We start from the raw sequence: 20126 nt of genomic DNA, 5'->3' as shown, positions 1-20126 counted from the left end.
CTCTTTGCTCTTCTTTGATGGTCTTAGCCTGGCAACTTTCTTCCTTAAGGCTTCTACACCTAGTGAGGGAGTCCAGGCTACCTGCCCTAGGGTTTTAAATACTGAAGGCATCAGCTAGTAAAGAAAGATTACAGATATCAGAGTTCAAGGGTGTTCTCTGAATGACCCCTCTCAGATCACATGTACAGTCCTAGATCAGCCATCCTGGCAGGGACATGGGGTCTTATGACTGGCTTTACATGGTCTTTGGCCCTGATCCAACAGCACACATAATTATCAATTTCCTCCAGAACTACATGACTGAAGCTGGGGAGAGGCTGCCCCAAGGAAAGTGACTGGGAGATGGTCTAGGCCATGGAAGAGTTTGTGGGGACCCACCAACTCCACCACCTCCTCATTCAGGAATTATAAGGGGTAATGAAATAGACTCTCTTCATCCCATCTCAGATGATCTTATTACTAGGATGTGATAAGACTGAGAGCTGTGTGGGGAGAACCAAAGAAGAATGAATTACAGAGACATGAATGAAGGGTGGTGGCCTTTATTACTCATCATGAATGGTCTTCAGTAGGATCACATTCCCCTGCCCTTCTGTGTGCCCACCACCCCCAGGTTTGCCATGACCATGGAAGATACTTCGGCCAGTAGAATTTGAGTAGATGTAATATGTCACTTCCAAATGGAAGTATTATTTTCTGTCCCACTAGCTGGAATGCAGATATAATGACAGGAGCTGGAGCAGCCATGTTAGACCAGAGGTAAGTAGCATAGATGGAAGATGTAACAAGAAAGAAGTGGGCCCTCATCTCTGTGGAGAGATCTGCACTATATGACAGAGAATTGAGATTGTGTTGTATTTAAAACAATGTTATTTAGGGTTTGATTACAGTCATTGAACCTGTAACCTAACACTCATAATAGAATAACTGATCTTTGTGTTAGCCTTGTCTTGACATTAGGGTCTGAATGAGACAATATCTACTGATGTATACTTACAAGTGAGTCAGGTGACAGCCCTGCCCTCTGGAAGCTGTGCTCTAGTGTGGGATTCAGAAACTGAAGCAAGAACAAAGCCACATGGCAGGACAGCTTCAAGATCTTGCAGGAACCCTTGGGAGGGGAACCTCAATCAGTCCTGATCTCAGGAGGTTGCTTGAAGCAGGGATGATCCTCTATCAGTCTCCTGATAAATAGGCCATGGTGCCAAATTTCATATAAGAGTGATTTATTTCAAATTCCTTCCAGAGTGTTGTCCCTTTTGATGCAGGGCTTAAGATATGCGTTTGAGTCCTGGTTTGGTAAGATTGCAAATGCCCCAGGGCAACTAAGCTGGTGGGCCACAACAACTGAGCCTGAGTGCCCTAGAGCCTGTGATCTACATCAATAGAAGCACGGGATTGAAAAGCCAGTGCACTGCAATTACAGAGTAGCCCCTGCTCGCTGCAAATAGAGAAGTCCTGAGCAGCAATGAAGACCTAGTGCAGCCAAATTTTTTTTTTTTTTTAAAGTTCTCCCAGAGAAAGCAGTGAGGTCTCAGAGGAAGCAGGACATGAAAAAGGATGAAACCAGTCTGGGTCTGATTTCATGCAAGTCATGGAGAGGGAAGCTACAGCCTGTTTTCACAGAGAACTTGGGATGTAGGTTGTTCCTCAACCGTGTCCCAACCCAAGGCTAGGGAGCTGTGATTTCACTCTCCCACTAGTGCCTCCCTCTCATCCTTCAGCTAACACCAAGCTGGTGTCTACAAGCCCTTGTATTAGATCCTCCAAAGACAAAACAAAGGTGCCACTAGAAGCAAAAGACACCAAAGCTCAGGAAAATATAACCTCAGAAAATGTCTAGATTTCTGCACCTGTTCTGCCATATCCAGCATCATATCTGAAATCCTGCAAGTTGAAAGAACTTCATGGGTCTCTACATGTAAGCATTAAAAAAAAAAAATTCAGCTTTTAATTTATATAGAAGCATAGTTGATTTATAGCATTGTATTAATATTAATATTAGTTGTTCAGCTCAGATCAGTCGCTCAGTCGTGTCCGACTCTGCGACCCCATGAATCGCAGCACGCCAGGCCTCCCTGTCCATCACCATCTCCCGGAGTTGACTCAAGCCACGTCCATCGAGTCAGGGATGCCATCCAGCCATCTCATCCTCTGTCGTCCCCTTCTCCTCCTGACCCAAATCCCTCCCAGCATCAGAATGTTTTCCAATGAGTCAACTTTTCATATGAGGTGGCCAAAGAAATGGAATTTCAGCTTTGGCATCATTCTTCCAAAGAACAGCCAGGGCTGATCTCCTTCAGAATGGGCTGGTTGGATCTCCTTGCAGTCCAAGGGACTCTAGATGTGGGAAGTAGCCCCTGCTAAGGACCGAGGTAACTAAGTTTAATGAATAGCTATTCTTCCACTGCCAATCTTAATTCCATGCTTGGAACTTAGCCTATAGGTCAACCACCATGACCTCATCCCATGCTTCAGCTGTGAGTTAGCAGCAATGAGGCATGTCAGCCTTCCCAAGAAGGGAGAACCTGGGTCTATCATGAGGCTGAATATGCTCTGGACTTAGGGACGTGCCCATAAACTGGTTATCACCAGGAGCATCATGTGCCAGGGGCACCACCAATGCCTCTGACTATCTCTATGTACTTGTTCTGAGGAGTAGAAACACCAAGGAACTGATAGAGCAAAGAAACAAGTAACGACTCCTGTTTCATCTTCCCCTGTGTGATTCCCACGGCCTCTACCACATTACTCTTTGCCTGAAAACTCTTTCCTCTTTTGCTTCCTCAAAAGTGGCTTGTAAATAACATCAGCACCTAACTCTGAAGCCTGGTGGCTGGAACTCAACTCACAATCAGCTGGGACCCAGAGATGTTCAGCCTTGTCCTGAGTTTCTGTCCTTTTTCTCCAACCAGATTCATAAAACAAAGTCCCTTAAAAAAAAAAAATAGGTGATTGTAATTCTCTAAAGGCCTTTGAATCTCCGAGGACTATTTGGAGCATCAAAGAGGGAACACATTCCCCTGCATCCAGGATAGTCTCAGACCTCAGCCTCCCTCAGCCAGGGGTTCCATGAGGAAACAAGACCCTTATCTAAGTTGCCAGAAGGCTGAGAAGAGAATACTTCTCACTGTGAATGCAGTTTCATGTTATCCAGTCACCCAAAGGTCTGTGTTGTCTGAATGAGGAGTGGGAGCTCTGGGGATTCTGAGTTGGGAGTGAGTCAGTCAACACCTGCACGACTGCCTCCTGGGGTCACTCCAGCTGGGGCTCCCCCACTGTTCCTGGAACTCAGAAGAAACAGCCTGCAGTATGGCTTTCCTGCTGCTACAAGAAGGCAGGTCTGCTGATAAAATCAGAATCAGACTTGAGGGGCAACGGGAAAGGAATTTCCACTCTGGTGCCTGCAGATATCTGAGAGCTGCCCAGCAGTGGATGCAATGGAGTTTTCTCTCATCTTTCCCTTCCTGGAAGTCTCCTGGTCTGAGAACCAGAGTTCCTGGGTCCCAAGTCTTCACTAACTTACCTGCAGCTTTAGAGTGAGTCATACAACCCAGGGTTCAGTTTCCCACCTCTTGGATGATGGAGACTGGACTTACTCCGGAACACTTGTTCCAGACTGAAGCTCAGTGCCAGTCAGTGGACAAGAGGCTCAGAGGTGGGTGTTGCTGAGGATGCTGAGGCCGCCTCTGGTGGGCAGGGGGCTGTGACTGTCTGGTGATGTTCATGGGTCCTGGAATCAGAACTGGGAGTGGTAGACCACTTGGCACACAGCTGCTATAACACCGAGGACCTTAGAGGCCTTGCCCACTGGAGCCTACCATCATTTGGTTTCTGTGGGATGAGACCAGGTACTTAAAAGTCAGAATTTACCCATGGGACGTTTATAGATTCCTCAGCAGAAACCCAAATTAGGCTGATGAATCATCTCTGCTAAAAAAAAAAAAAAAAAAAAAACTCAGGAAACTTGATATGCCAGGACTCTTAGACAAATTTTGTAGTATTTTAAATACTATTTAAAGTAGGTCATCTTTTGGATCACCTGCCATTTGCTCTATGGCTTGGGATGATACCGTTAGAGTGGAATCAAAGGACTCTGGGGGAGGCTGTCCCTCTCCCTATGACTCAGTAGGAGTGAGTACAGCTCTCTCCCCTCCACATCTGGTGCAGGAATTCCAGCAGGATGGATGTGACCTCCAAGTTTAAGTGGAAGACTCAGGCAGGCACTATTCATTTCCCAGTGCTTCTTCCTTCTCTCCTGGGTCCTGTGCAAGCTGACCACCTCCTGGTTCCTGGGTTCTGAATTCCTCGTCCCTTCTCTTGAAAATATCCATGCAGTCCTACTTGTGGCTTCCTCTCTGCCCAGGCCCAATCCCTCACATGCAGATGGCACTAAAGAAGGGAAAACCAAGAACGAGTCTGCCCAGTTCATTCTTTCTAAAAATGTCCACATTCCTTCTGCTTCCAGACCCTGTCCTGAATCACTAACATCTCCAGCTAGATGACTCAGCTTAGTAGGATAATGGAGATGCAGATGGTGTGGTGACGGGGTGGGGGAGCATTAAGGTTGTCACGTGTGGGAGATGGTTTTCAGATGACAAGAGATGAGTTGGAGTAAGGAGCATGTGGTCCTCCAACCACTCATTCAGTGGGGACCTGCCTGAATCTGCTATCTTGGGCCCCTAGTGTATCTCTAAGACAGAAACTCCAAAATGGACTTTCTATAAACTTCTTAGTACAAAACGATTTCAAACATAACAAATATAATAAAAAGAGTCTCATAAATCCTATGTTATATCATTTGACATCAATAACTACAAAACTAACCTCTTAGTCCCACAGGTTGTCATAGACTGGAGACTATGCAACATCAAGGTTGTGGCCAGGTGAGTTACGAGTGAAGACATTCTTGACTTGCATCCATCTTCCTCTTCTTGCTATCTTCTCATATGTGGTGGCTGAAGGGAAGGAGGAAGAGGGAGAATAAGAGAAAAATAGGGAGAGGCTAATCCCATCATGAGGGACAACCATCAAAACCCCTCAACCTGGGTACCTCCCAAAGGCCCTACTTCCTAATACCATCACACTGGGAGTCAAGGATGGACACAATTCAATCCATAGCAGCTATGCAGATCTGTTTTTAAATAAAGAGAGACACTCATTTCATTCTCTCTTTTACTTCTTATTCACTTTTCCTGAAGTATTTTAGGGACAAGATTAATAATTCACAAAATGTACATAATGAGTATTTGGGGTAAAATAATGGGATGTTAAAAAAAAAATGCTCTTTGTTCCCAGTAAAATTAACATTTAATATCCAGTCCATGTGCAAATTTCCCTGATTCTCAAAAAGCATATGTATTTTCACAGTTTATTGAAAGAATGTAGTCATATGTTGCACTTGGTTGTTCTCCTTTAAGATGAAATATCTGTTACTCTAACAATTTTAATGCCATTCATTTGTTCAAAAACTGGGAGGAAGCAGGGTGGTTTGTCTTAGAGAATGTCCCACCATTGGGTTTAGAGCAGGAGTCCACAATACCAGCACAGTGGGTCAGGACCAGTACCAGTCCTTCGTCTATTAGAACCAGACCTCCACAGCAGTAGCTGAGCTGCAGGCCAGTGACTGAGGCTTCATCTGTATTATACCTGCTCCCCTACACTCTCTCATCACCCCCAGAAGAGACAGTCTACCTTGTTTTCCTGGAACTGTTTGTAGTTACATAACATATGGTTAGTAGAAACAAAAATAGCTTAAATATTGATGATTATTTTCCTTTCTCAGTGCTCAGAATTGTGAGTTGGTGCCCTAGTAATCTATCACAGTGACAAATAAGATGTTGCCTCTTAACATTTGGACACATTCAGCCAGCTTAAATTTAAATATTAAAAAACTAAGATCATGGGATCCAGCCCCATCCTTCATGGCAAATAGAAGGAGAAAAGATGGAAGCAGTGACAGATTTCTTCATCTTAGCCTCCAAAACCACTGTGGATGGTGACTGCAGCATGAAATCAGAACACATTTGTTTCTTGGCAGGAAAGCTATGAGAAACACAAACAGTGTGTTGAGAAGCAGAAACATCATTCTGCCCAACAAACTGGTAGATGTTTGGCATTTTCATTTGGATTCTTAAACTTTCTGTCCAGTCCCCATTGGGCTTCAAAGTGCCTTAGCTTTCTGGTCCTTCATGATTCCCAAGATTATTTTGTGCATTTCTTTACCCAGTCCTGAAATCAACCATCATCTCTTTAAGAATCCATGCATCGTCTGATGGGAAATGTATTTAGAAGCTACATGGTAGACCTCAGAATAGTCACTGTTATCAAGTTGTCAATGCTTGTAGGCTTTACATTGGTCAGAGTAGAAAGTACACATTTTCCTTAAAAAGATAAAATAAAAAGGAATATAATTAGTTGGTACAAACCTATGATTTCAGTTCAAGATTTAAGACAGCAGGGTTTTAATTAAAGTTCTTTATGTTATGAGTGAACTTTTTTTTCTATCCACTGAAAGGCTTACTTCAGAACATTAGTTTTAATTATTGTCTTGCTTTTACCTGTTAATGTATGTATGATTCTGTCACAATATCAGAAGCAGTATGAGGAACAATAAGTTGTTGAATATAGTTTCAGATTTCTTTTCTGTTTTTCTTTTGATTTTCTTTGGTTTTGTTTTGGATGGGCAGTATTTTTATTTTTCCTTAGAAGATATTCCACTCTGAACGTAGTCATAATTCTGAATTTTAAAGCCACTTATGTAATATGTTGTTATGGGCAGCTAGTCACCAACTTGATGCAATTAGATTTATCAGCCTTTGTTCTCAATTTGTTCAGTTCAATTCAGTCCTTTAGTTGTGTCAGTCTTTTTGCAATGCCATGGACTGCAGCATGCCAGGCTTCCCTATCCATCACCAACTCCTTGAGCTTACTCAAGCTCATGTCCATCGACTTGATGATGCCATCTAAACATCTCATCCTGTCTTCCCCTTCTCTTCCTCCCTTCAATCTTTCCTAATATCAGGGTCTTTTCCAATGAGTCAGTTCTTCCCATCAGGTGGGCAAATAATTGGAGCTTCAACTTCAGCATCAGGTTTTCCAGTGAATATTCAGGACTGATTTTTTTTTTTTTTTTTTTAGGATGGATTGGTTTGATCTCCTTGCAGTCCAAGGGACTCCTCAAGAGTCTTCTCCAACACCATAGTTCAAAGGGCATATATGTGTTTCATTTGTCAGTGACGTCATATTCCCCCTGTTGGGATTTAACCACCAGAAATGAATGTAAACAATGCGCAAAAATGAGTGTTAAGACACAGTGTCCCATCTACACACATCTGGTGACTAGGAGAGGCTCCTGTTGTATTCAAGGGACAGTCATTGATAGATCTCAGGAAGGAATAGGCCCTGGGAGTCCTGGATGAGTCATTAAACCCAATTGTCTTTACTTGGCTGCCACAGTTGTTTTGTCTTCTTTGATTGGGAAGACATTTCACAATTATTATTTCTTTTCTTTTCTTTTTTTTTTTTTTTTTGTATGTTTGGTTTGGCAGACAAAATTTTTCACAGCATAGACCCTAGGAGGCAATTATATCAGAAATATATCCATTTATCTTTAGCAGTTAAATTTGTTGGTTTGTATGTCCCCGGTGATATTTCTTTATAAATAGAAAGGAAACTAACATGTTCAGTATGCATTCAGTCTCTTTGTAAATCAACCAACATGAATTAAATTCCTCTCTGTCCCCACTGCACTCTCAACTCTAGGAGAGAAATGAAAACCTGCAGAGACCAAAGGCTGATTCCAGCACATCACTGTGGAGATTTCATTCCCACTGCTTTTTTGGGGAAAAAAAATTAGTTTCTAACATTAAAATCAGTAGATTGTACATAAATATCCAAACTTCTAATTTGTCAGAAGCCACGTTAGGCATTACTGACAAAATGGAGGCATGGCCCCAGCCCCCTCCCCTCATTCCACAGGGACGGACCCAGGATGAAGGAGTTAGGCCTTGTAATTCTGACTTGTTTTTTCCTCTCCTCGGCTGAGTTGACTGAAAAGGAATATTAAGGTGCTTATTGTTCTTGAGAGGAGCATGAGAAGGCATAAAGCCTTATGCAGCTATGCTCAAAGAATAATTCATAAAGTTAATCACTGACATTTGTTCAAGGACTTTTACAAAAGAGTGTTCGAGGATGAGCACATAGGCTGTAGCTTGAGGCCATGCGAGGGCTTCCTATCTGAAGCCTATTTGTGAGGAAAATGTTTATGGCAAAGGAGTTTACTGAATTTAGGGCTTAGAAATAATTAAAATAGTTAGAAGTTAAAGATTTAAGGAATGTTGTAAAGTCAGCATATTTTACTATAGCTTATAGAAGTTAGGAATTTTTAGAGACACTATAGCTAGAAGCCTTTTTAAGAGACAGTAAGCTCAGGATGTTAGAGGCAAACAGAATTTAGGAAGATAAGTAGTAAACTGAGGAATGTAGCATGAGTTACAATGTAATCACAAGTTAACTATAGGACACATTAAAGTAAGTAGATAATAGAGGGTAAGGCTGATTCTGAGAGAATCACTGAAGCAGGAACTCTGAAGAGCAACAATGATTTATGGACATAATAAATCTGGGTGAGGGGGAACTTAAAATGTCAAACCTCTGACCTAATGCTTTTGTAAAAGTATAAACGAAAATCTTACACTTGAAATAAATAGGCAGCCCAAGAAAACTGAGATGCTGTCTCATTACTCGCCGACACCGTTCATCTCTTCAGGTTGAATCCCTGGCTGATGGAGCTGGACTCCAGCAATGATTTCTCTTGAAAACATGTCCAATTGGCCTGCTTTCCAGAATGGTTGAAGTGTAGGAAAGGCTTCTCCCAGTGGTAAGGCCTGGGCTGCCCAGTGTCCAACATAGCAACCTAGTCCTAATATCATTTCTCTTGCCTCCTGGGGCCATGAGTTTGTGAGAACAAGGCTGCAAGCTCTCTTAAGAAAAGACTACTTTTGCCTTGATCAACTTTGACTTTGAAGCCTTTAACCCAGAACCTAGAACACACTTCTTCCTTGTATAGTTGTTGGATGATATAAAATATCTTGTGGATGCATATGACATTTCTTCCAATACTGAAACCATGCAATTAAAGTACTACTCTGCCCTAAATCTTTGATGCAGACTGGCATCATAGGTGCCTCTGATGTCTGCCATTAGACCCACTACCTAAAGCCAGTTGTATGTCCCTGGGCTGTCCCTGAAGTCTTCACTTTGCCATTTGACAACTTATCGTCCTAGCAAACTCCTTTCCAATGAAGACAGCAATGCATATCTCATGAAGTAGCTAGGAAGATGACATGAAACCAAGAATGTCGAGCATGGCTCTTAGTATCCATTTTCATGATGTTCTTAGCAGTTTTTTCTAGAAGTATGCAAGGTTCTCCATCTTCTTAGATATCCATGCAGATCAGTTTGATTTTCCAATCAAGCTTCAAAGAAGAGATTACAGTTCAATTCTCTGTATTCTGAGAAGCTTCAAAGTCCACTCGCCAAGGACACTGATGAAGGTTAAGATTTTATTAAGACCTTTGTGTTTTTTTCAGACCTATTAGTGACCTAAAGGGCTAAACTAGGGCATGTCAGAGCATATATAATTAGGGGCTCCCGGTCACCACTACATGCTAAGAACCTGAACTTCCCTGAGTACTTGGAGCCAGGAAAGAGCATGAAGTGGCTTGTGCTCCTCGAGCTGGTGGCCTTCTCTGATTACAGAGTCATGTAAGTATGGAGACTGTAAGCCACATCATATTCATTTCTGTGATTTTTCTTTACATCTGATTATTCTATTCATCAGGTTTAGAAGGGAATGAAATATTTCCCTGACAATCTTAAAGTTCAACCCTTATTTATTGATAAGTACATTACTATAGGAACTGTGGGTCCCAAGGGTCTTGGTGTAGATTTGCATAGCTGCACAACTCTTGGGGTCCAGTCATGTCATGACCTATTGAAATTAGAACTCCTTGCAATTGTTCAGTGCACAGTCAATGCAGATGTAGGTGTGGTCCTGTGGAATAGCACTCTTCTACATGTTATTTAGCATGCCCTCTTTGTTTCCTCTCTACTTCAGTGTGTATATGTCTATGTCTGCATCTCTGTATCACTATCATCTATCTCTCCATCTTTTTGGAAGGCTCTGAGTGTATTTCTCTCTGTGTTCCTTTCTTTTAATTTTACATTTGACTCATCCTTCCTTCTTGGGCCTCTACATTTCCTTAACTTGTTCCCTATCTCCTGGATTCTTTTTTCAACTATCTCTTCTCTTTCAACTTAGAAAAAGATTTGGAGAGCTACTTATACACTGTTTTATATCTGACAAGCAGTGTGACCACAGCCAATTCACAAACCTCTTGCATTTCAAATTCCTCCCTTGTAAAAGAGGATAGGAATCCCCCTTCTACCTCTTTCCCTGAGCTTCTATGAGAAGGATACAGTGGGATGGCAACAGCAGTGCTAATGGCTGTCATTGTTGAGACTTCATATTTATCAAGCACCTTATATCTATCACTTCACTTATCCCCAAGATATTCTATTTGGAGGGTTTGAATCATTACATTCCACCATTTTACCGAAGGGGAGACTGGAACCCCACATGGTCATATGGCTTACCTAACATTACAAAACAGAATCTTTATTCAAACCTATGTCTTTACCATGGCATATGCATAAAATTCATATAATAAGGTGACTCATAAAAATGATGAGAAAATACACAGTGCCATTGCAATGACAGTTATACCTTAACACTGACAGCTAATTGTAGCCTCTTCTTTGTCAAATCCTTGATGAAAGAATACCTCTAACAAAAGTGAAGACCATGAGAAAAACCCTCAGTGAAAAAAACATGCTGAACAATTTATTGAAGGAACATGCTTACAGACTGTCTCAGATTTGTTCTCGTGGCTTAAATATAACTATTCATCCCCTGAGGAACATCATGGATGTGAGTGTTTTGAGGGGATGCTGCACCACAGCGCCTCCTGGTGCTCTAGCTTAGCACTGGGGCTCATCTGGAGATGCCTGGTGGGATGCTGGGGCTGGGGCTCCTGCAGGAGGCAGAATCCCTGGGCAACAGAGGCCCCACCCAGGAGAAGGCACTATCATCCTCAAGTCTTTGTCTTGCTGACTGGGCCCAGAAATTACCAGGTGGCAGGTAAACATCCATTTCTGTGCCATAGAAGCATCATTAGTTTGATGGAGATTGTTCCTTCTGAGGAGAAGGCAATGGGGACCCACTTCAGTCCTCTTGCCTGGAAAAACCCAAGAACAGGGAGGCCTGGTAGGCTGCAGTCCATGGGGTCACTAAGAGTCGGACACAACTGAGCGACTTCACTTTCACCTTTCACTTTCCTGAATTGGAGAAGGAAATGGCAAGCCACTCCAGTGTTCTTGCCTGGAGAATCCCAGGGACTCAGGAGCCTGGTGGGCTCCTGTTATGGGGTTGCACAGAATCGGACATGACTGAAGAGACTTAGCAGCAGAAGCAGCAGATCTTTCTGAACTAAGGGAGTCACTCAGTTACAGATGAAGAGTGAACCATCACTGATTAAAAGGTAGAACCAACTGCAAAGCAATTGTGAATCCCCAGGAAGAAGAATTCAGTTTCCACAGATGCAAGAACCACAGCAGTAAAGTTACTGAACCTGTATTCCGTATAAGGCCATAAGAATCTAACACAGTGCTTACTGTTATTAGATTAGAAAAGGGCTTATTTTGTCTTCAAGAATGCCCATGCCAGCCTGAGAGATAGGCAAAGAATAAAAACATGTCAAATGAAAGTCACCTGTGTGGTGTTGATTGGATGTGCTCTGAGTATAGAGGGAGTGGCTGGGGTTGATCAAGAAGGACCTCCTACAGAAGGGGGTGCTAAGGCTGGATTTGAAGAGACTACAGAGCTTCTCAAATGAAGGCACCAGGACTTCCGTGGGTGTCCAGTGGTCCTCGAGGCCCAGTGATTATGCCTCTGGGCTTGCCATGCAGGAGGTACCACTTCAACGGCTGGTCTTAGAATCAATATTCTGCATACAATGTAGCACAGGAAAAATATATCAAATGCAGACACCTCTGTGACCAAAGTCTGTGAGCTGCACAGTGGTTAGAAATTGATCTCAAGAGATATGTGACACCCAATGGGAGGCAGCAGTGTGGGAATAGAGGGTAGCCAGTTCTGCACTAACCCACTCCCTTCTTCTCCCATTAGATGCTCTACATGGATAACATCACCATTGGAACACCCCCTCAGGAATTCCAGGTTATCTTTGACACAGGCTCATCTGATTTGTGGGTGCCCTCCCACTTTTGCCCCAGTCCAGCCAGTTGTGAGTACAGACACCCCCTACCCGGACCATCATTCACTTGGCTGCTGCCCTGCTTCAAACCTTGGCACCTGATGACACTCATCTCTTGTGTCTGCAGCTACACAAGTTAGGTTTAGACATTACAAGTCTTCCACCTTCTGGCCTACCCAAAAGACCTTCAGCATCGCCTATGGATCTGGGAACATGAAGGGATTTCTTTCTTAGGACACTGTTCGGGTAACGTGTAAACAGAAGCTGAGTCAGGACTGGCTATGTAGTGACCACTGCTTGCAAAACAGATTCAGGACCATCTGGCAGGACCCTTCCTACCCTACATCCCATAGACATTGGCCATCTTACCCACAGGATCATGTCTCTGGGGAGGCAGTGCCCGTGGTGACACATGAGCAAACAGATTAGCTAACCCAGAGAGTGACTTGAGGTATGGACTTGCAGCTCCTCTGCCCATGAACAGTTCAAGGTTCACTTTACTGGTAGGGAGAAGAGGGGATAAAAGAACCCACATATATTTACAGACTGTTCCAGGCACTTTCAGGTAATAATTGGTTTAATCCTGCAACAACCCCACAAGCAGGTGGTCTGATTAGCTCAGGAGACTTATGAAGAAACTGAGGTACAGACAAAAAGGCCCTTGCTGAAGTCACACATGTGGTAAGTGGTGTAGCTGGGCTGACTTTTCAGAACTGCAGTTGCTGTGGGGTGTTTGGGACAGGATAAAACTGTTCTGGGGACCCTGGGGGCAGTCAAGGGCTTCAAGTATTCAGAGTGGGAAACTGGAAGCCAGAGATGTCAGGGGGCCTGATAAATGAGTTCTCACTCTAGGGGACCTTTGAGAGTCTAATAAAACCTATGGCCTGCCTCCCCAAAGTACTTGAGTAGTTCCCCTCTCTTTCTCTTTCATACACACTCACAGAAATACACACATATGCCCAAAAGTGATTTCCCAGGAAGTAATTTCATAGAACCTTGCAAGCAAGATTGTGTTTTCAGCTTCTGTCTTCCTGGACAGGTGCAGTATGCACAGTACCTTACAGAGAATGCAGTCCATTCCTGTCATTGGGTCATGCCAAAGAGAAGGCTATATTGCTCTCAATCATTTTGTCCACAAGGTGGCACCAATGGGTCCTGGCCTGACTCTTGGTTGCCCCACCTGGACAGAAGCCACAAGGCCAATTTGACTCACTCGGGTGGTGTTTTTCAGAAAGGCAGATGTTTTAAAATTCACAGCCTCTCACAAATGGAATCCAAATTCCCCTCCCAGCTTGGTCTAACCGTCTGAGGCCCACCAAAGACAGAGCCCAGCCTCAATTCTTCTTTGAGGATCTAACGGCAATGCACCCCAGCCCAGTCTTAGCCCTACTTCACGTATCTGTAAGTGGGAACACTCTTCTCTTCCACAGATTGGGGACCTTGTAAGTACTGAACAGCCGTTCCGTCTAAGCATGGTGGAAAATGGCTTTCAGGGTATACCTTTTGCAGGTGTCTTGGGCTTGAACTACCCCAACATATCCTTCATTGGAGCCATCCCCATATTTGACAAACTGAAGAATCAAGGTGCCATTTCTGAACCTGTTTTTGCCTTCTACTTGAGCAAGTAAGTCTGAGATGGACAATCCCCTTCTCCAAATTAGCTGTAAGATGCTTCTAGTTGCATGAAAATTATAGAACACTTGATAAAGAAGTATTCTAAGAGACAATCTAATCCAGGATTACTATGGCCCCAGGGCCCTACCTGTCATCACCGCTGGTTTTTATAAATAATGTTTTATTGGAACACATTCCTGCTCCTGGGCTCAAGACCAGTAACTTGTTCTAGGGGGGTGAGTTAGGAGGAAGAATAATGGAAGGCAACAGGAACAGAGTTGGTGGAAAAAGCAATACAATTTGCTTATGAATTTGATAAGGAAGGAAGGAGAAGGATGGTGGATGTCTTTCCTTCCTCATTAGCATTCCACTGGGAGCTCAGGACCAGCTACCCAATTTGCAGGAGCCAGTGAAAAATGAAAGTGTGGGACACAGAACAAACATGTGGGACCACTTGTTCAAGAAATATTAGTTATTTTAAGACAGGGAGAGAAGAGGTGGGGTCCCTTCTGAATGTGGGGCCCTTTGGACAGTAGAGGTCACAGGCCAGCGGAGCCAACTCTGGGTGACCTGAACCCACATCCTTAGCACTCCCAGGCTTTTATTTTCCTGAAAAATGACAAGCTGGACAAGGGGAAAGCAAAAAGTCTTTGGCCCTCTGTCATCTGAGGGTTTCTGAGCACATAGGTAGCAGGAGGTCCTGGGCCTCTTCAGAAGACATAGTAGGTGGAGCCCAGCCATGTGACTCAGCTTCTAACCTCCTCTGTGCCACTCATTAGCCAGTAACTGACCTCAGTTTGGTTCTCAATCGCTCCTAGCCTCGATTTCTGCATCTGTAAATGGAGACCTTATTACGGCCTTGATGGGTAGACAAGCACAGACAGAAGCTCTCAAACAGTGTTGTTGTTACTGTCCTCCAAAGATCTCCCCCTCTTTTCTCTCTACAGATGCAGGGGGAGGGCAGTGTGGTGATGTTTGGTAGGGTGGACAAAGCCTACTACCAGGAAATGCTCAACTGGATACCATTGATCCAAGAGGGAGACTGGCGTGCACACATGGACCAGTAAGCCTCTCCCTCTGAAGGTCAGCCCAAGTGATGCTCCATATCTGAAAACAGACACAGGAAGACACACACAAATACATTCTCAGACACATAGTGACATAGACGTATACACCACCCACAACGACACATACAGACACACAGACACATGGAAACACACAATCAGACACATATTAACAGAGACACATATAAACATGCATAGCTAGTCAGAGACACAAAAGCACAATTAGAGACACATACAAACATATATACAAACAAACGCATAACCCATAGATACGCAAACAACCCATGGGTTCATAATCCCCAGGCCTTCTGACCAGGGCTCTGACCAGGTTCCTAAAAGGGTCCAGAGAGGACTCTGCAGCTGAGAGAGGGCTGCACCCACTGCCCTGTGAGGCGTGGAGCATGGTTAGAGGACTCTACATTGTGGTGAACAGAGGATCAGGGAGAATTACACCAGCCTGAACAGAGTTATAAGATGACCAACTGTCCAGGGCTACCTGAGACCAAGGAAGTTCTCAGTAAAGATAAATGTCAGTTTAAAAACAGGGAAAGTCCTGAGCAAATGGGGAAAACTGGTCTCCTTAGGGAGCAGCTACCCAGCAGTGGAGAGAGGTTGGCTGCAGTCTTAAGACTTGAAAGCAACCAATAAAAAAGACACCCCATGTACCTGGGCACACAGTGGGGCAGGGGCCTATAACAGAGAATCAGGAAGGTGGAAACCAGGAGTGACCTGAGGACAAGAGGTGTAATTGATAGGATTCTGTGTGATACCCTCAGACAAAAGCTGATCTGTCCTTTGGAGTTTCTGTGGGCTACTCACGTATTTCCTGGCCAGGGTCTCAGGGTCTGAGCTGGTTGTAGGAGCAGTGCTGGGAGACACCCTCTCCCAGAGGAGCCCCTCTCTCCCACCATTTTGAGAATCTGCTGCCCCTGAGAATCTCCATCTTCACTCTGTGGCTGACCAATTATTTGTTCCCAACCAGATACAGCTCTGTGAATGTTTCTCATTCATTATTTTCACAGTCTTCATTCACTCACTAAACAGACAAGCATTGGGCATCCACTGTGTGCCAGGTACTTTAGCGAGGTAATGAGGATAAAACTCGCCCTCACATCTAAGAAGGCAGATGCACAAGAAATGACACGCCCATTGTGCCACAATTCACTATGTGTGCGTGTCATTTCTTGTGCATCTGCCTTCTTAGATGTGAGGGCGACATAGTAAATTGTGACTTTGGTACATGCTAAACATGAGAAATGGAGAAAGCAATAGCACTCCACTCCAGTACTCTTGCTTGGAAAAATCCCATGGATGGAGGAGCCTGGTAGGCTGCAGTCCATGGGGTTATGAAGAGTTGGACACAACTGAACGACTTCAGTTTCGCTTTTTATTTTCATGCACTGGAGAAGGAAATGGCAACCCACTCCAGTGTTCTTGCCTGGAGAATCCCAGGGACGGGGAGCCTGGTGTGCTGCCGCCTATGGGGTTACACAGAGTCAGACATGACTGAAGCGACTTAGAAGCTGCAGCAGCAGCAGACAAGAGAAAGGGTCTACAGAAAGTGACCAAGACAAGAGACGGATAAACACCAAGGGAAAGACTCCCTGAATCAATGACAATTAAGCTGGAATCTGGAAGATGAGAAGAAATTTGCTAGTCAAAGGGGAGGGGACTCTTCTAGGAAGGAAGACCAGCTTGTCTCAAGATATAAAAGATCCTGGTGTATTCAAGTACTGTATTCAAGTACGTCAAGGAAGGTGCCATGTCAAGAGCAAAGGAAAAGAGTCAGCGCAAAAGATGGAGGGCTGTTTAGGAGACAGTCGAGAAGGGGGCAGCTCTGGGGAGACTCAGAGTGGCCTTGATGCCCGCTTTGTCACACTTCTCTCAGCATCTCCATGAAAAGAAAGGTTATTGCTTGTTCTGGTGGCTGCAAGCCTCTTGTAGACACTAGGACATCACTGATCCTTGGCCCAAGAAGACTGGTCAATAACATCCAGAAGCTCATCAGCGCCACACCACGGGGTTCCGAGGTGAAGGGTTATGCCCCAGGGTCACTTCCAGTCTCCACACACAAGAAGGATCTCCAGGGCCAACCTCTCTCCCTCTCTCTAGTAGCACTACATTTCATGTTTTGCGGTCAATACCCTGCCCTCTACTATCTTCACTATCAACGGCATCAAATACCCAGTGCTAGCTCGAGCCTACATCCTCAAGGTGAGGGGAGAACCCTGAGGGGTGGTTCTCAAATAGGAACTTTCAGGAACCCTTGGGCTGCTGCTGGGAGAAGGGCACCCTCTGTAGGCCATCTCGCACTATTGCAGATGCTGCTGAGCCCTGTTGCTGGGCCAGAGCCTGCCACAAAACCAACCTCTTGAGAGTAAAGTACCGTCTTGGACAGTGATCATCCTGAAATAAATGTGGAGACGCCACACCATGCTGGCATGGTGGGACTCACAAGGAGAGAGGAACACTATGGTCCTCAGTCCTCAAAGAGCTTCAGTTCAATCTGAAACCTCAGATGCATGAACACAAAAGTCAGTTTTAGCGGTCGCTGAAATAGGCCATGTGAAAACGAGTGAAAGGTTGTTGTTGAATCACGCAAAGACACTGGGATTCTTGGCCCCCGGAGGAGAAGAATTCAATCCGGGGCCAGAGACGAGGCTTGATTGCTCAGAGCTTTTGTGTAATAAAGTTTTATTATAGTATAAAGGAGATAGAGAAAGCTTCTGACATAGGTATCAGAAGGGGGGAGAAAGAGTACCCCCATGCTAGTCTTCAGCTGGATATTATATAGTCACTAGCAGTCTGTTAATGAAAGAAAGGAATGTCTTAAAACTCAGAATGGCACCAGGCCCCTCACCCATAAGATGCATTTTGGGATAATCTTGGCACCAAATGGTTCATCCTGGGCCATAAAATGGTTAACTTGAATCTTGAAGAAGGGCAGATCATCATACAAATAGTTTTGTTTACATAGATTAAGGGAACAATATCTGAATATACCATACTGGTTTGTCAAGTAGGTTCTGAGCCAAGAGGCAGAACCGACTTGAAGATAGAGTTTGGGGTAAATGCATAGTACATTAGCATAGATTAAGATAAACATTTCCATAAGAGAAATGCATTTGTTATCTCTAGGTTTGAGAATATTTAACTTCAGGTGAAACCATGCGTCGTTATGGCAACACAGTATTTGAAGAGAAACCTCCTTTTAAATTTGTATAGAGAACGAAAAAATATCCCTAGTTTGTTTCCTCATGCCGCTTAAGAGAGATAAAAATGTCTGACACTTGCAGGCTATTTCCTCCTTTTGGAGACCCCTGGCCTTCCTGCCTGTTACCTTCTCAGGAGGATGACTGGGGACATTCCAGTGTGCTCTCCCACCATAGAGATTAACAGTCTCCCTTCCCTTCTCACAGTTTTTATGGATTGGATGATAAATTACATGGTCAGCCTAGTTCTCAGATGCATCTTCCCCTTGCTCTGGCCGGGTGCCCCGTTTGTGAGTCAGGCTACCCGACCCCTCTGTTGAGAGGCTGGATGCTAATGTGAATAAAGAGTGCACAGTGACTGCTCAGCCCTGGCACAGGGTGGAGGCTTCACATCAGCTCCCTAGGGGAGTTCAGAGCTGGCTGATGGGCTCAAAGAAGGCTTTGAGAAAGGGAGGGAATATCAGGAATTCTAAAACTGTAAACTCATGGAGCCACGTGGAGGGTTGCTTGGTTCTAGGCAAAACTGCACTGGATTCCATGCAAATGGAATCCCAAGGTGCTCTGCACTGGGGCACTGGGGACTTACTCGGGGTGATGAGGGCTGCAGACTGACCAGTGGGGATGGGGAACCAGAGTACGTTACCCAACCAAGCCTGGAGTGGCCAAAGAGGGTGAGTGCAGGCCGAAGGAAGTTTCCCAGAGTTCCTGAACATTCACTCTTCAAGAACGTGCTGTGGGCACTGCTCTATTTAAGATGGATAACCAACAACGAGTTGCTGTGTAGCCCAGGGAACTCCACTCAGTTATATGACAGCCTGGATGGGAGGGGAATCTTTGGGACCAGGATACACGGATACATACGGTTAAGTCCCTTTACTGTCCACCTGAAACTCAGAATATTTTTGATCAGCTATACTCCAATACAAAATAAAGTTTTTTTTAATAAAGTACAGATTGTGGGAACGCAGGAGGAGAACCGGCATTCTCTGCAGAGAAAACAAGGAGCAGGAGTCAGAAGCAAAGAAACAGGGAGTGAGGAGTACTATGGATAGTCTTGTTCTATTCTAAAAATTTTATTGAAGTATTGCTAATCTTCAGTGTTGCTTTAAGTTCTTCTGCACAGCAATGTGGCTCAGTTACACACATAAAAAATATACATTCATTTAAGAAAGTATATTCTTTTTCATGTGGTTTATCACTAAATATTGAATATAGTTCCTTACACCCTACAGTAGGACTTTTTTTTTTTTAATCATTTTGCCATATCCCCAACTTCCAGTCTTCCCCTACCCAACACCGTTCCTCATGGCAACCACATGTCTTGTCACGTTTTGGTTTTGGATGAACTCTCACATCCCCTGCTGCTCATAAAACCCCTTGATACTTACCAAAAGAGGAAAATAAAACCAAGAATTGTACTGAGTCTGAATATTGGCAGGAATTGCAAGTAAGAGCTCATGCTGACTGGTGTGTGTCTCTGACTCCCCCAGGATTCTAGAGGCCACTGCTATACCACCTTTAAAGAGAACACAGTGAGGACATCTAGAGAGACCTGGATGCTGGGTGACGTCTTCCTGAGGCAGTACTTCTCAGTTTATGATCAAGGAAATGACAGGATTGGCCTGGCACAAGCAGTGTAAATGCTTGGTGTGGCTCAAGAATCAGTAAGGCCGCTCCAAGCAAACACTCACTCACACTTAAGGCAGTCTTGCCCAGGATGCTGGTGAACTGTGTTTGGTGGGCTGCAAACCCTATTCTCATGAAAGAATAAAGGGTTTCACTCGTAATGGTGCTGAAACAAATGGGTGTCTCTGTTTGAGTCTGGGAGTTGTACAATGATTGGGAAGGATCTAGAGCAAAGTCTGAATCACAGTTGAGAGGAGCCCAACTCCAACTGG

The 20126-nt window shown here is 44.3% G+C and overlaps 1 pseudogene; it reads left to right on the top strand.

Annotated features, from left to right (window-relative positions):
* The first annotated feature begins 9715 nt into the window (after window positions 1–9715).
* Window positions 9716–19868, top strand: LOC133241851 (pregnancy-associated glycoprotein 1-like; annotated as a pseudogene).
* Window positions 19869–20126: the final 258 nt, after the last annotated feature.

Source organism: Bos javanicus, chromosome 29, assembly GCF_032452875.1.
Source record: "Bos javanicus breed banteng chromosome 29, ARS-OSU_banteng_1.0, whole genome shotgun sequence".
Taxonomy (NCBI): Eukaryota; Metazoa; Chordata; class Mammalia; order Artiodactyla; family Bovidae; genus Bos; species Bos javanicus.
The sequence above is the reverse complement of the archived record's forward strand: the minus strand, read 5'-3'. Positions and strand labels throughout refer to the sequence as shown.